Raw genomic sequence first — 16,269 nt, 5'->3', positions numbered from 1 at the left:
TGTTGATAAAGGAATTACTAGACAATGGAGTGTTCACATGAATCATCTCTCAATTTAACAAACCTGAAGAAACAGTGTGCATGGCCAATGGGGGTAGGAGGTGAATGATAGATTAGTAGGACTTAAAGAAGCTGACTCAATGGTTCTGGCTGTTTTCCTTCCTTTTTTTCAGTTTATCAGTTCTTTATCTGTTATAGGTAGTATTTTACTTTGTGAGTCATTTGTAGATGTCCTGGACCATTATGTTGCTAAAAAGAGCTGAGTCCAATTGAGCTGATCATCACACAATGTTGCTGATAATGTGTATGATGTTTTCCTGATTCATTTCACTTTGATTCATTTGATAGTAGTTTTTCCAGGACTTTTTTGAAATCTGTCTGGTCATCATTTCTTATTACATAATAATATTTCATTACATTCATATGCCACAACTTATTCAGTCATTCTACAGTTGATGGTCATCCCTTAATTTCCAATATTTTGCCACCACAAAAAGGTTGTTATAAATATTGTTGCATATGCAGGTCCTTTTCCTTTTTTTATGAAGTTTTTAGGATACAGACTTAGTAGTAATATTGTTGGGTCAAAGGATATGCACAGTTTGGCTGCCCTTTGAGCATAGTTCCAAATTCCTCTCCAAAATGATTGGATCAGTTTGCAACTCCACCAATAGTGCATTAGTGTCCCAATTTTTCCACACCCTTTCTAATATTTATTAATTTCCTTTTTTTTTTTTGTTATATTGGTCAATATGTGAGATAGTATCTCAGATTTATTTAAATTTGCATTTCCCTAATCAAAAATGATTTAGAACACTTCTTCTTGCCTATATATAGCTTTGATTTCATCATCTGAAGTCTGTTCATATGTTTTGACCTTTTATCAATTGGATGATGACAAGTATTCTTATGAATTTTAATCACTTCTCTATACGTAAGACCTTTTCCCTAGTAGTAAAAATATTTTCTTAGCTTTCTGCTTTCTTTCTATCTTGGTTATATTGGCTTTGTACAAAAACTTTTAAATTTAATATAACCAAAATTATCTATTTTGTACTTCATAACACTCTCTAATTTTTCCCCTTCCCATAGATTCGACAGGTACGCTATTCCTTGCTCTTCTAATATGCTTATGGTGTATCCCTTTACATCTAAATTATGTGTTCATTTGGACCTTACCTTGGTATATGGTGTGAGATGTTGGTGTATATTTAGTTTATGTTCTATTGTTTTCCAATTTTGTCAAATAATGAGTTCTTGCCCCAAAAGTAGGAGTCTTTGGGTTTATTAAACATTAGGTTACTTTGGTTATTAACTAGGTTATGTACCTAACCTATTCCACTGATATGCTACTCTATTTCTTAGAGTAATATTCTTGACCCCTTGTTCCAGATAAATGCTGTTTCTATTTTTTCTGGCTCTATAAAACAAATTTTTTGGTAGTTCAATTAATATAGCACTGAATAAGTAAATAAGTTTAGGCAGAATTGTCATTTTTATTATATTGGTTCAGTTTCCTCATGAGCAACTGATAATTTTCCAAATATTTAGATTTGAATTTATTTGTGTGAAAAGGGTTTTGTAACTGGGTTCATATAGTTCCTGGGTTTGTTTGGCAGGTAGACTCCTAAGTATTTTACATTGTTTGTCATAATTTTCAATCTTCTTATCTCTTGCTACTAGACATTAGTGATCAAAAAAGAAACGCAGATGATTTATCCTGTATTCTGCAACTTTGCTAAAGTTGTTATTTCAATTAATTTTAGCTGATGCTTTATCATGCCATCATATCTGCAAATAACAATAGTTTTGTTTCCTCATTGCCAATTCTAATTCCTTCAATTTTTCTTTTTTATTGCTAACATTCTAATACTATAACACTTCTAATACTATATTGAATAATAGTAATGATAGTGGATATTCTTGTTTTACCTGGCATCTCACTGAGAAAGCTTCTATCTTATCTCCATTACAGATAATGCTTGTTGATTGTTTTAGATAAATACTGCTTACTTTAAGGAATGCTCCTTTTATTCCTATGCTCTCTAATTTTTTTTTTTGTTTTGTTTTGTTTTGTTTTCCCTGAGGATGGGGTTAAGTGACTTGCCCAGGGTCACACAGCTAAGAAGTGTGAAGTGTTAAGTGTCAGATTTGAACTCCTGAATTCAAGGCTGGTGCTCTATCCACTACGCCACCTAGCTGCCTCTCTCTAATGTTTTTAATAGGAATAGTACTGCATTTTGTCTAAAACTCTTTCATCATCTATTGAGATAATCATATGATTTTAATTGATTTTCTTATTGATAATGGTCAATTATGTGGAAGGTTTTCCTAATATTGAGCTCTGAATTTCTAGTATAAATCTAACCCAATCAGAGTACATTCCTTAGGATATATTAATGTAATCACCTTGTTAGTATTTCTTTAAAATATTTGCATCAATATTCATTAGTAAAATTGGCTTCTGTTTTTTGTTTGTTTGTTTGTTTGTTTGTTTTGTTTTGTTTTAGCTCTTTCTAATTTAGATATCAGCACCATATTTATGTCATTCTTTGGTGGGTTCCAACTATTCTTGATGTTATTGCTATTATAAAGACACTTGGTGATCATTTCTGGGGACTGATATACAGTGGTCATTTTGACTGAGACAGTTTTTTCAGTTCTCTTTTGGGCTAAAGTTTAGTTAGTTTTCCCCTAACCATTCAATCTGAAATCAGGGAAACCCTTAGGGAGCTTGCAAATAATTAGTAATCAGACCTTGTGTTTATTCCTCTATCCTCAGAGACAGGTATAGTAATTTGGCAAGTAAAGAGTAAAGAAGCAGGAGGTGATAGCTGAGTTACTGCTATCTAGGGGGTAAGCAACAGCTTTTGGAAAATGAAAGGAGAGAAGATGTACAGAATAGTTGGAAAAGATAAAACCTGCCCCTGAATATCAAGGGCATTTAAGAAATGTTGGGAAGGAGAACCCTGAATGTGTCTCTCTGCTTCTATCTCCCAATACAACAGATTGAGAAGCCATCAGATGCCTCCTACGATTTCTGATGTACTTTATTTGTAACCTGTCTCACTGGCTCAATAATGGTGAATACACCCTCAGTCTACATGAAGGCTATATTGAGGATTATGATACTCTTGGGGTGGATGAGTTGGGGTAACCCTGACCTCCTGAAGTAATAGAATAAGTTAATGATCCCTACCCACATTGTTGCCTCAGTCAGGAATTTCTTGGATGCTGTTGATGCTGCCAAGTCTCAGAAACATTTGATGCACAAATCCAAGGTTTTCCATTTAACTTTTCCCATTATCTTTACCCTACCATTACTCCCCTTCCCAAGAGGGGGAAGTCAAGCCAATGGGGTGGTAACTTCAGTACCTAATGGTTGCCAGATAAATCAATTCTTCTAGTGTAGATAGTATGTTCTATATGATTAGTAGATACTTTAATGTCAGTGAAACAATTTTTCAAATTATACTGTACAAAGAGAATTTCTGAAATATTAAGCAATATCATAGTCTAATGGAGCTCCTTCTCTCTATTTTTCCTTTCTCTTCAGTTTTGGGAAAATAGGATCAGAACTTAACCTTTGTCCTTGAAAGTATAAAGTGTTCAGTCTCTGACTTTCTGAAATGGGAGAATTTCCCCTAGTGGCATGGATACTAGTTTTAATTTTGACACAAGTTTTAATGTAAATTCTCTAACTTGGAAAATGCTCAATTGAAAGAAGGTATAGTCTCTCACAACTTAGAATTGCACCTCTAGTACAATAGTTGGACCATTTAATATATGTAAAACATTCTAAATCCTGAATATATTGATCTACATAGATTCTATGAGAACAGACTTCCAGGGTGTGCTCAGGATCCTAAGGATTCCAAAGATTTGTCAGGGTCTTTCTACCTTGGTTAAAGATATATGAGAAGACATGATACATAATCTTCAACTCAATCACCATAGCCCATATAGCCAATTAAACATACAAGACCATAGGTGCCCAGGAACTCCCCGGCACTGATGGTTTTAGCCTACCGCTTTGCCCTAGGTTATCTTCTGGCATCTGTGGAGGCATCTGCACCTTAACCAACACTTCCTGTTACTTTAGGGAGACTATAGTAGAAGTAAAACTATCTTTGGGGAATATTTGTAGAAACTTGTTACTGGATTGTAATACTGGACTTTTTTTTTTTCCAAGGTTGAGCAGATGAAATCATAGAATTTCCCTTTATCCAAGGCAAAGACCTTCTACAATCAGCCTCTCAAATATTCATCTTAATTGTCAAAGTATTGGTGTTGGTCCAATGTCCTGAAATCTAAACAAGTACTATCTCAATTATTTAATGTCCAGCTGCTCAAGTTGACTCTCATAAAAGGTAAAACCTATGCTTAGATAAGCTGTGACAATAGAGCCAGGCAGAGAAATCTATGGCCCCACTTTTTTAGGCCTATCTTGTTATACAACTCTGGCATGCTCAAGATATGAACTACACCCAGTCTTATTTACAACGGGTTTATGAAACTTTCTAGAAAGCTTGCTAATACAGTCCAGTTATAATTCTACCTTCTTCATCCTAAGCAGGTCTGCCTGATTACTTTTTGGAAATCCACCCTTTTGTTATTGACCCATGTTCGCTAATCCCATTATTCCATTGGTAACAACTGCAGACTCTTTGTTTGAAAATCTGATGTAAACCCTCAATCTCAGCTACTCTGTACCTTCAACTATCCCACTGCTCATCAGGGACCTACTCAACATGCTGCACTATGGGATAGTGTGGGTGAAAGAGGACACATTCGACTCGATTGCTGACTAAATTGCTGTTCTTTTGTCCATACCTTCCTGTGATACACCAGGCTGCATGTATCTATATACCATTCTAACCTATCCTCGTGTTGCTGCAGCTGTTCATCTTCAGCCCCAAATTTGCATGACAAATAAAACAAATAACCAGAATATTGCAAAATAATAATGACAAATCTTGGGCCCAGAGAAGAATTATGAGAAAACATCTCCTTCTCCTTTCTTTTCAGAGCTGGGGGACCAGGGGATTGGAATTCTGCATAAATACCAGGCTTTTGAAATTTTTGGTATGTTAGTTATATATCTATTTTTTTTCTTTTCCATTTCATTATAAATTACATAAAAATGAAAGCATGGTTAGTGACCATTTAAGCATTGAAATGATGGATCACAAAGAACCATCCTTGCTTTAGGAGCAAGTTAGGGTATCAACAGAGATGCAAAGATAATTCTCATAAGTTTGCAAACTAGTAATGACTTTATAATTGCTCCAAACCACTTAACAAGAAGACAAATAAAATAAAAACAAATCTGAAATTTTATCCCACCCCCACCCCTGAGAAAATTGATAAAGATGGGATCAATCACTGAAGAAAGTGTTGTAGAAAAATAGTGACATCAATGGATGGCTAGTGGAATTGTTGTTCTAACCATTCTGAAAGGCAGCTTGGAATTATGCTTGATTAAGAAAGTGATCATATATACTATAACATATTTAACATATATGGGAATGCCTGCCATCTAGGGGAAGGGATGGAGGGAAGGAGGGGAAAATTCAGAACAGAAGGGAGTGCAAGGGATAATGTATAAAATTACCCATGCATATGTATTGTCAAAAAAAGTTATAATTATAAAATTAATTTTAAAAATAAATTTAAAAAGAAAGTGATTATAATTTCTATCCCCCATTACCTCACATACATTGAAAACAAAAAGATTGGGGGCAGCTTGGTGGCATAGTAGATAGAGCACCAGCCCTGAATTCAGGAGGACCCGAGTTCAAATCTGGTCTCAGACACTTAACACTTCCTAGCTGTGTGACCCTGGGCAAGTCACTTAACCCCAGCCTCAGAAAAAGGAAAAAAAAAAAAAAAAGAAGACAAAAAGATCCTATATACACCAATAGAAACACATTTTATTGTAGCACAGAATTCGAAACAAAGTAGACCGTGTGTAGATAGTTAAGGAATAGCTAAGCAAAATTACAGGAAGACGAAGTACAAGGACAAGAACTTTATGAATTGATACAAAGTGAAGTAAACAGAATCAGGAAAACAATATCTAGAGTAATTAGAGCAATATAAATGGAAAGATTTGCAACTGATGCAAAAAAATCATAATTAAAAACTGTGCAATCATAATGACTCAACTTGACTTCAAGCAAGAGAAATAAAAATGTGACTATGCTTTCCAGAAGTGGGACACCTGAAAGTAGGGCATTACCTAAACTGTCAATCTAGATTGATGTGCTGGTTAGTTTTACTGGCCTGCTTCTCCTCCTCAATCCCTCTCTTATTCTTTATTCTAAGGGATGATTCTTTGGGCAGGAGGAAGAGGAGAGAATATAATCTTTCACATATCTTAGCAATCAAATCTTCCAATTATTCCATGCCTAAGGAAGCAGTTCATTTTGACATCCAGGTGTCTTGTGATCTCCTCACTTACCTTGAGTATTGATCAACTTCTTACTTACCCATTCTTAGTCCCTACTTTTCTAAAAATATAAACTTGTGTATTCATTGCCACTTACTATAACATTCTACTTCCTCTTCATACCAGAAAATCTTTAGTTCTTGTCTTTTTTTGATCTGGAGATGGCCTCTAATTGGCATTCGCTAGCTTCCAAAAACTGACATACTGTTATCTTTATAACCCTATTTTCCAAAATTCTTTACAAATAGTTTATAATTTTAGCCATATATGACCATTTCCAGTTCCACATCTTTGCATATACTCTCCCCTACACTTATAAATTCCTTCCCATCTTTTCTACTTACTAGCATCCTCAAGCATGCTGTTGCACTATTTCATCATAAGCACTTTCATGAATATTCTGTCAGCCTCTTGTGCATCAAGATTCTATTATTGTTGACATAAGACATGCCTGATTAACTAGTGGAGATTAGGGACTCAAGTGTCATTCTCTTGTCTGCCATAACAGGCTCTTGCTAAGTACCTGTGTTCATTGTTTCCTATAGTGTACAAAGAAGCACAGGAGGGGCCAAAGAAGCACAGAGGAAAACAAATGTTCCCTCTCCCCTGGAACACATGGGCTTAGCAGGATCTTCTAGCCTGAGAAAAAGCAGAAGTATTCCAGTTGTAGTGGCTCAAAGGACCTGGCTCTGCCACTTACCCATCTTTATCATCTTGAGCAAGTTCTTCAGTTAATCAACCAATTAAAAAGCATTTATTTAAAAATACCAATTATACGGCCAGGCTTTGTGCTAAGCAAATAGAAGAATGATACTGTCCCTTGCATGAAGTAACTAACATTCTAACAATGGTCTAAATAATATGCTCATGGATAAGATTATGCAAGATTCATACAAAATAAAGGGGAAAGGGGAAAGACACTGGCAGCTATGGGTTGTAAGGAAAGTCCCCATGTAAAAGACAGCATCTGAATTCAGCTTTGATGATTTTAAGATGATTTTAGGGATTTTAAGATGAGGTGGTGATGAAGGGCTAGATTCCAGGCTCGAGAATCACTCTATACAAAGTCAAGGAGATGAGAGAGAGTGTCATAGTGAAAAATAACAAGGCTGAATTGTAGAGTATGTGAAGAGGAGTAATATGTAAAAATAAGTTCAGAAGAGTAGATTGGAATCGTTTATGAAAGATTTAAAAATGCAGACTGGGAAGTCTGTCTTTGAATTATGTAGTAACAGAGAATCATTGAAATTTATTGAGTAAGAGAGTGATAGGGTCAGACATATTTTAGGAAAGCAGTTTGGCAGCTGTGTGAAAGATGGATTAGAGAAGAGAGAAATTTGAATCTAGAAAATTGTTTCCATCCAGCTAAGAGATAATGAAAAGATTGAAAGACTGTGTAACAGTGTGAACAAAGGATACAGATGTGAAATACAGAAGGAAAATCAGATTTTTGCAATTGAATAGATATATGGGTGATGATGAATGGAAAACTTAGGATGACTTTGAGGTTTCAAAACTAGATAATTGGAAGGACAGTTGTGCCCTTGGTAGAGAAGGGATAGAAATAAAAGAGTTCAGAAAATGGATAAATTTGTATGTAAGGAGCGGGGGAAGACGGCAAGTTCTGAGATATTTAACAGGATAAGTAATTTGAAATGCCCAATGAGCAGTTGGTTATATAATAGTAGTCTCCACTTTCTCTCCTTCTACTTTCTATTTAAACCTTACAGTCTGGCTTCTTATCATTCTGTTAAGACTACTCTTCCCAAAGTTATCAATGATTTCTTGTCTGCTAAATCCAATGGCTTCTCATTCTCCTCCTCACTTTAGTTTTTGACACTATTGATCATTCTCTTCTCTTTGATACCATGTTATTTCTAGTTTGGGTTCTCTTCTGGTTCTCCTCCCACTTCTTCTCTGCTTCTTTTGCTGAATCCTCCTCCAAATCATGCCCTCTAACAATAGGTTTCCCACAGGGTTCTGTCCTAGGCCCTCTTCTTTTTTTCCCTCTATAATACTTCACTTTGTCATTTCATCAGCTCCCATGGATTTAATTACCATCTCTATGCTGATGATTGTCATATCTACCTATCCTTTAATATCTACTGATTTTCCATTTTACATTTCCAACCATTTTATTTGTGTCAAACTGGATGTACAATGGAATTTTAAACTCTGTGTTTTCAAAACATAATTCATTATCTTCCCCATTAAGGGCACCATCATCCTATCCTAAGGATGGGTAACATCCCAAGGCTAATAACCCAAGTGTCATCTACTCCTCACAATCTCTCACTCCCCATTTCCAATGTGTCACCGAGGCCTATTGATGTCACCTTTGTAAACACCTCTCCAATATACCCCCTTTTCTCCTCTGACATTTTTTCTAGTCTGGTGCAGGCTCTCACACCTCACATCTGGACTATTCCTATAACCTGCTGATGGATCAGTCTGCCTCAAGTATCTTCTGATTCCAATCATCCTCCTTTCAGTGAAAATAAAAGGTGTCTCTTGTTATAAATACAAAAACCTCTATTTACATTTCACTTTTATCACCTAGTTCCCCCTACCTTTCCAGCCTTCTTTCCACCACATACTGTTTTATCCAATGACATTGGCCTCCTTGCTGGTCTACAAATAAGATACTCTATCTTTTCATGTCAGGTATTTTCTCTGGCAGTGCCTCATGTTTGTAATACTCCTCCTCCTCATCTCCACCTAGTAGCTTTCCTGGCTTCCTTCAAATCCTAACTAAAATCTCTAGTATAGAAAACCTCCCCAACCAATTTTAATTCAAATGTCTTCCTTCCTTTCTTCTTTCTTCCCTTCCTTCCTTCCTTCCTTCCTTCCTTCCTTCCTTCCTTCCTTCCTTCCTTCCTTCCTTCCTTCCTTCCTTCCTTCCTTCCTTCCTTATTTCCTCATAGATAAAGTTTGTACATATTTATTTGCTTGTTGCTTTCCATTAGATTGTGCTCAATGCTTAGCACAGTGCTTGGTATACAGTAGGCTCTTAATAAATATTTATTGACTGATGGAGTCATCACTTCTTAAGTACAATAATATTCTATACATTCTCATATCATAATTTGTTTAGCTATTCTGCATTTAATGGGACCCCTCAATTTCCAATTATTTGCCACCACAAAAAGAGCTATATAGATGATAAATTGGAAGTAATCAACAGATGGTGAAGACCTAAGTGAATTTATAAGCATTAGAGAAGGAACCAATAAATAGAGACTAAAAATTAGAGATGATGGTGGGGGCTAATCTTCTGGAGAAGATAAGAGGGATTGAGATCAAGCATATACATAGAAGAGATGGCCTTGGCAAATAGTAGACCTACTTATTAACCACAAGCTGGAATACAAAGGGAGAGAATGGGGGAATAATGTCAAGCAAAGAGTTTATGGCAACATAATACTGTTATCTCGGCAAAATATAAGGTGAAATTCTCAAGTAAGAAACTAAGGGAAGAAAATAATAAGAGAGGCTTGAGGAAAAAGGAAAATGGCTGAAATAGATGCTTTGGAGAATGTCATAGAGAGTCAATTCCTTACTTGCTGTTCCTGGGACACAGCACTTCATTTCTTGTCTTAATACCTTCATTGTGTAATTACTCATACCTAGAATGATTTCCTTCCCAACTTCCAAATCAGAATTCCTAACTTACTTTTGAATAGCTCAAGCACTAATTCCTCCAGGAAGCCTTTCCACCCTTCTGCCTCCAGCTACTAGTGTCATATTTCTCTTCAAAAGTAACTTTCCAGAATTACATATGTTTAACCTATACCAGATTGCTTGCTATCTAGAGGAGAGGGAAATTGGGGAGAGGAGAAAATTTTGGAACACAAGGATTTGTAAAGATGAATGTTGAAAATTTTTACATATATTTAGAAAAATAAAATATTATTTAACAAAGTAGGTATTTTCCATCTATTCAATATGTAACTTAAAAGGTATTCATTTATATATGTTGTCTCTTGAATTATAAAGCTCCTTGAGAGCAGGAATTATTATTTCTTTCTTTGTGTTTCCATTATTTAGCACAGTGCCTGGCATACCTTTAATTTGATGAATTTAATGAATGCTTATTGATTGATTGGAAAAGAAGGAATAATAGGATGTGATTAAGGAATTTTGAAATGATAAATCATGGAAGTATGGTATTTATGGATGATGGCATGATCAAAGATGTAAACATGTTGTGTGTGTGTTGGGGAGGGGTATGGAAGAATAGGTTATAAGTTTTGAGGAAATGTGGGGTTAGGGAATTTGAAAAATAGTAACACATATACTGAAATTTACTTATTAAAAGTAGGAGCTGGGTTGGAGAGATAGATTGTGACCCAAGTACATTTGTCTTTGAAAAAGAATGAAGTGAATGGCCCAGGGACTAGTACACAACACCATAAGGAAATGAATATTTTTGGATAGAACAAACCTCAAAGAAGGAGAGGTCACTGCATAATGGTATCAGAAAGGGAAATCTGAAAATGGCAATAGGTGAGAAAAAGCATTCCAAACCCATCTTTAGGATAAATTTGTTAGGAATTATGGGAGAAGATATAGCAGTGCTAAAGACTTTGGATCATAGAGACAGGTTTAGCCAACAGGTTGATGATTCAGTAAAATCTAGAGGATACAATATATCCTTTGGATTTGAGTGGGAGTAAAATGAATTGCAATGAAAAGCGGATTGTTGCTGTTATTATGGGGTTTCTTATTGTCAGCATTTCGAAATAAAGAAGCAGCATGTCCTAGGGCAAGGGCATTATAAAATTATAGCTCTAAAGTTCTGCCATTTCTAGTAGCTACCATCTCTAGAGCTTTCAGACTTACTCAAGGAACACCAAACAGTTCTTGAAACAATGAGGATTTTAAAATTGAAGTAGAAGTGATAGGAGGTGAGCCATGCTTTCCTTGGATTTATAATAGTTAAATAGGGCAGTACCAGCCATAGTCTGAAGTGTTCCAAGATTTACAAAGAGTCTATTTAAAAGAATCCAGAGAGAAGATGAGTCTAATCCTTAGGCAGACATTCTTAAAGAGAAGAAAGCTCAAAATATGGTGAAAGACTCCCCCAAAAAATATGTTGATGAAAAATAGGGACTATGGTAGGAAGTGAAGAGCTCTAGATTTGTAATCAAGGTCCTGTGGTTCAAAACTAAATCATCCTACTAATTGAATGACCCATAACTTTTCCTCTCTGGTCCTGAATTTTCTCATCTAGAATTGAACAGATGATCTCTACTATATGTTTCAGTTCTAAATCATGGAACATTAGGAATCATGGCAGCTAACTAACAAAAGAATAAGGAGTAGCTCTTCTTGCTTCTAGCCCCATTATTCCTTCAATCATCTAGAAAATATACCAGATGAAATCTCAATTGGGAAAGTAAAAAACAAAAAGAAAAAAATCACAGTGAAATTTTTTTTGTAGTTCAAGTTGAAAGAAACAGAGATCTTTGGACACTGGAGATTGGGTCTATCTACAAGTTGGGGTGTGGAGCATTCCACTGTAGGGAGACACTGTACTTCAGGGCAAGAAGTCCCATGACCAGGCACAAATTAGTGTAGGGTAAAGGAACAGGTCCTGAGAATTCAGTTGCTCAGTTTCAGGTTATGGTCACTATACAGTCTCATATTGAACTGAGAAGGGAGACTTGTTCCTAGGAGTAGTAGGTAATGATAAGTAGTGGTCAAGGCTGCATAATTTATATTAAACAAGGAGAAAGTTTAGAAGAAAGCAACAGATGTATGGTTCTGACCCTCGGAGCAGAGGAGGATCTCAGTTCCAGCTTCTATGCTATGAAGTCTGCAGGAGAATAATTGGACAGAAATCTCAGATTAAAAAGAAGCTTACACCTTTGTGACAATTATCAGAGCTTTCCAGATGCCTGATGAGGCAAGGCATGTTACTCAGACCCAAAAGCAGGTCAGAAACTTTCAAAGCTCAGACTAGGAGGGGCATCAATCAGATTTTGACCTGGATCAGACCACTGGATCAGATCACTTTGGGAGCAGTGAAAGTTTGCAGATGCCCAGGCTGGATATTCCTTAAATCCTAGAATAAACATCCCAGACATTCCCTCTGAAGTGCACAGAGTCCAGCTTTAATATAAAGTCTGAAGTCAGGAACTAAGGTAGAAGACTGAACAAACAAAAGCTACTTATGGTGATAGGGTTATTCAAGAAAGAAAAACAGAAGAGTGACTTTAAAGCATGTATGTATAGATTGGGTTGAATTATATCTAAGCTCCCTTCCAAGTCTAAGATTTGTGATTTTGCAATGAAAACTGTTCTGAATCTGAATTAAAATCAAGAAGGGATAGGAAAAGGAATAAACAGTTATTAAGCACCTACTCTGTATCAGGAACTTAACTAAGTGCTTTTAAAATGTTCTCTGATCAGATCAAAGGATCTGATTTTTAATTCTGATTATGCCACTGATGAGCTCCATCCTATTGGACAAGTAGGCTACTTCCTCTTTCTGACAGTTCATTTTTTTATCTAGAACATGAGGAGTTTGGAGCTGATGAAATGAGGTGATGGAGCATTTGAAGCTCATAGCTTCTAGATCCCTTTCCTCAACTTAGCTTTTCTGATCACTCCCACCAGCCATCTCTGCCTCCTTCTCTCTTGCTTTGCCATTTATCCCGGGATGGTAAATTCACTTTATATTTCAGGACTTTGGTTTGATGGGTGGAATCTAAACTCACTTAGAAAACTAATTCTCAAGACAGCCTCAATAGGTGGTTTCTGAGCCTTTTCATCAAAGACTTTCACTCTGTAGGATGTCTATTACTATGCTTCTACACAGTGATCATTTACTGGGTGTAATAAAATAAGAGATCTAGCCTCTAAGTTCAGAAGTCTGGTTCCTACTAAGTAGGTGGCCCTGAACAAATAAGTTACTTAACCTCTCAGTGCTCTAAGACAATTTTGCATAAGTTTTTATATGTAAAAGGCATTTCCTCACCCCAGAATTCCATATACCAACAAAATCATGGGACCAATTCCTGAACCTGTTCTTTAAAGCAGTAACTTTTAAAAATTGTTTTCTTTTTTAAAACAACTTTGCTATTTTCTTCTAGATGATTCAATTTTGCTAATTTTCATTAGTCATTGGAGTTCTTTTATTCTTAAAAGAATTTGAGGAGCAACTAGGTAGCAACAGTCCTGAAGTCAGAAGGACCTGAGTTCAAATCTGACCTCAGACACTTAATACTTCCTAGCTGTATGACCCTGGGCAAGTCACTTAATCCCAGTTGCCTCAGGGAAAAAAAATAAAGAATTTGAAATCAGTAAATGTCTAAGACCCTGTCCTTATCCTCTTGGCATCCTAGAATGATTACTTCTTTAGGCACAGGCACCTGGACAACTGTGCTACCCTCACCCACCCCTGAGCCACACATGTCTAGCCTACTCCTGCTTGGGATAGGTGTGAAATTGAGCCCTTGAAAGATCTAAATTTTGGATGATAGGATTTTCTACACACACACACACACACACCCACACACACCCACACACACCCACACACACCCACATCCACACACGTTCTCCTGAGTTTCACTTACCTGAGCACAGGCCAGACTCTGCTGGTTTGGGAGTCCTCCCTGCCAGGGCAGTAGGATGCTCCCTTCTGGGAAAAGGCATGAGTGATAATAGGGCCGGCACTGTCTTTTCTCCTCTTACCCTCCACCCCGCCCCGCCTTCTAGCCAGAGGATGCTCCAGGAGGAGGATGGGAAGGGAGCCAGAAGAGTGATGGAAGAAACTGGATGGGAGGGGCCAAGCGGATGGGGCAAAGGGACTAAGAAGACATGAAGCGGGTGTGGTTACAGATGATTGTTCTGTGAGGGGCTGGGCCCTGGCAGAGAGAGGGAGGCACAGAAGGAAAATCCCTCGGAGGATACAGAAGGAAGGGTCTCAAAGCATTTCGGCCTTTTGATGAAGAGGTAGTACGGTGATTAAAACCGAGGAAAAACCGAGCTCGGGAGGGCAGAGGAGCACAACTAAGGAAGTATCGTGAAGTGACGCCACTTCCCGAGAACCAGAGCTCCTGGTCGAAGAGGACGTGGTCTAAAGCTGGCGAACAGTTGCCTAGTAGGGATAAAAGGAGATCTGGTCAAGGTGTGCAGAGGCTTCCGAGAAGCTTAGAGTTCAGATCCAAGGCTCTGTCAACTTCACCCCTTCTTGCCAAGCCAGTACCGTGCCCGCCTCAGCTAACCCAACAAAACGAGATCCAGGTGGCTGCAAGAGCACCTACGGACTCCCCGCCCATCGTCTTTAGGCTGCCAAAGATACTCCCGCTCATTCTCTTTAATCACTTCTATTTCCCATAAGCCCATACCCCATCTCCATTTCTCTTCATTCATATGGCCAACACAGTTCCACTATTGGTCCTCATTCTCGTACACACAGAGATAACAGCGTCACCCCGATATAAATGCACGCTCTCTTTCTAGATATCCACCTTCCTATTCCCCCAGTATATGACCCTTGAACTAGATCCACATTGCCCTTCCATATGCTCACAATTGCCCCAAATAAAACCTAGGATATCTCCCCCATTTCTTATAACCGTAGCCCACTCTCAGCCTTGGCCCTTTCCCTTACCAGGGCTCAGAGCCATCGTGTCCTTTTAGAAACAGCTTTCCCCAAGATGAAAAGCATAGAAACATACTACTCGCGTCTCCAGTTACAATCTCTCCCTCTTCCTATACAAACTCGGAGACGTGCACAGACACGAAAACAGCTAAAGCCACCTGTATCAACCCAGATCCTATCTTCTTTTTCCTTTCCTGTAAGATTAATTAGATCCCCAACTATAAAATTGCCCAAAGGAATGCAGGCAGCCTTGTCCCGACATGCATTAGGTGGGGGATTTGTCAAGTACCCTCAACATGAAGAACCCACCTCTAGGAAACTGGTGCAGTTCAGGAAGTTTCTGAAATGCAGAAGTCCCTTCCCACCTCCCTTGGTCCTATCTCTTTGATATTCTCTTTTTTTCTATTCTCTTTGAGAATTTCCTTTCCCTTAAAAAGAAGTTCTAGGAAGAACTCCAAACAGAAATGCTGCCTCATTTCCCTTTAAGATTTTTCTATCTTTATTTTAGAATACTTTTTGCTACTTGAAATATAAAGATGGTAAGGTCAGTATGATTGTGGGCCAAGGAATTTGCTCACTCTACAATTTCTAGCAGCAGCAGTAGCTGTAGGATTAGGTTGGCATTTAGGGAAGAGTTGTCAGAAGAGAGAGATATCCATCAGAAAATAAGATTATTTTTGATTGAATGGGCTTCAGACAAATGAAATATAAAATGACTATTTAATGAAGTCCCCAAATTTTATGACTTGATGAGTCCTACTAGCAGATTTCAGGCAGATTGAAACCTGGCTAAAGTTTAAGTCTGAATTCTGTATAAATGATTCAGTTCATGGAGGAATAAAATTAGCTGCTATATATTTGATTCATAAGAGATACTGGATAACTTTATTTTTAACCCCATTTGGAGAAACTCAAGTAAAAAGTCAAATAATCCCTGGAATAATTGGGGTTGAGTGTGATAAGGTAATGATTGTGAGAATGGAGAAAATAACTTCCTCTACTGAGAAGTGAAGATTCCCCAGGGATGAACTGTAAGCAAGCCTCAGTAATAGGTAAAGAGAAGGATTGGTGCAGCTTGCCAGCTCTTTGCTTCAGCTGAATGGTCCCTAGCTAGTCACTGAGATAGAGAAATAAAACATGCTATTAAAACTTCCACACATCTGGCTGTGGTTTCCAGCAAGATCTGAACTCCTCCTTTGATTTATAAT

The 16,269-nt window shown here is 37.4% G+C and overlaps 1 protein-coding gene across 1 annotated transcript in view; it reads right to left on the bottom strand.

Annotated features, from left to right (window-relative positions):
- Nucleotides 1–14,424, bottom strand: part of LOC141561713 (ceramide synthase 4-like) — a 41,010-nt gene extending 26,586 nt beyond the window's left edge. The window contains 1 exon segment of the mRNA XM_074301659.1: nucleotides 14,031–14,424. The gene's annotated coding sequence lies outside the window, so the exon portion shown is untranslated.
- Between the last annotated feature and the right edge of the window lie 1,845 nt (nucleotides 14,425–16,269).

Source organism: Sminthopsis crassicaudata, chromosome 1 (genome assembly GCF_048593235.1).
Source record: "Sminthopsis crassicaudata isolate SCR6 chromosome 1, ASM4859323v1, whole genome shotgun sequence".
Taxonomy (NCBI): domain Eukaryota; kingdom Metazoa; phylum Chordata; class Mammalia; order Dasyuromorphia; family Dasyuridae; genus Sminthopsis; species Sminthopsis crassicaudata.
The sequence above is the reverse complement of the archived record's forward strand: the minus strand, read 5'-3'. Positions and strand labels throughout refer to the sequence as shown.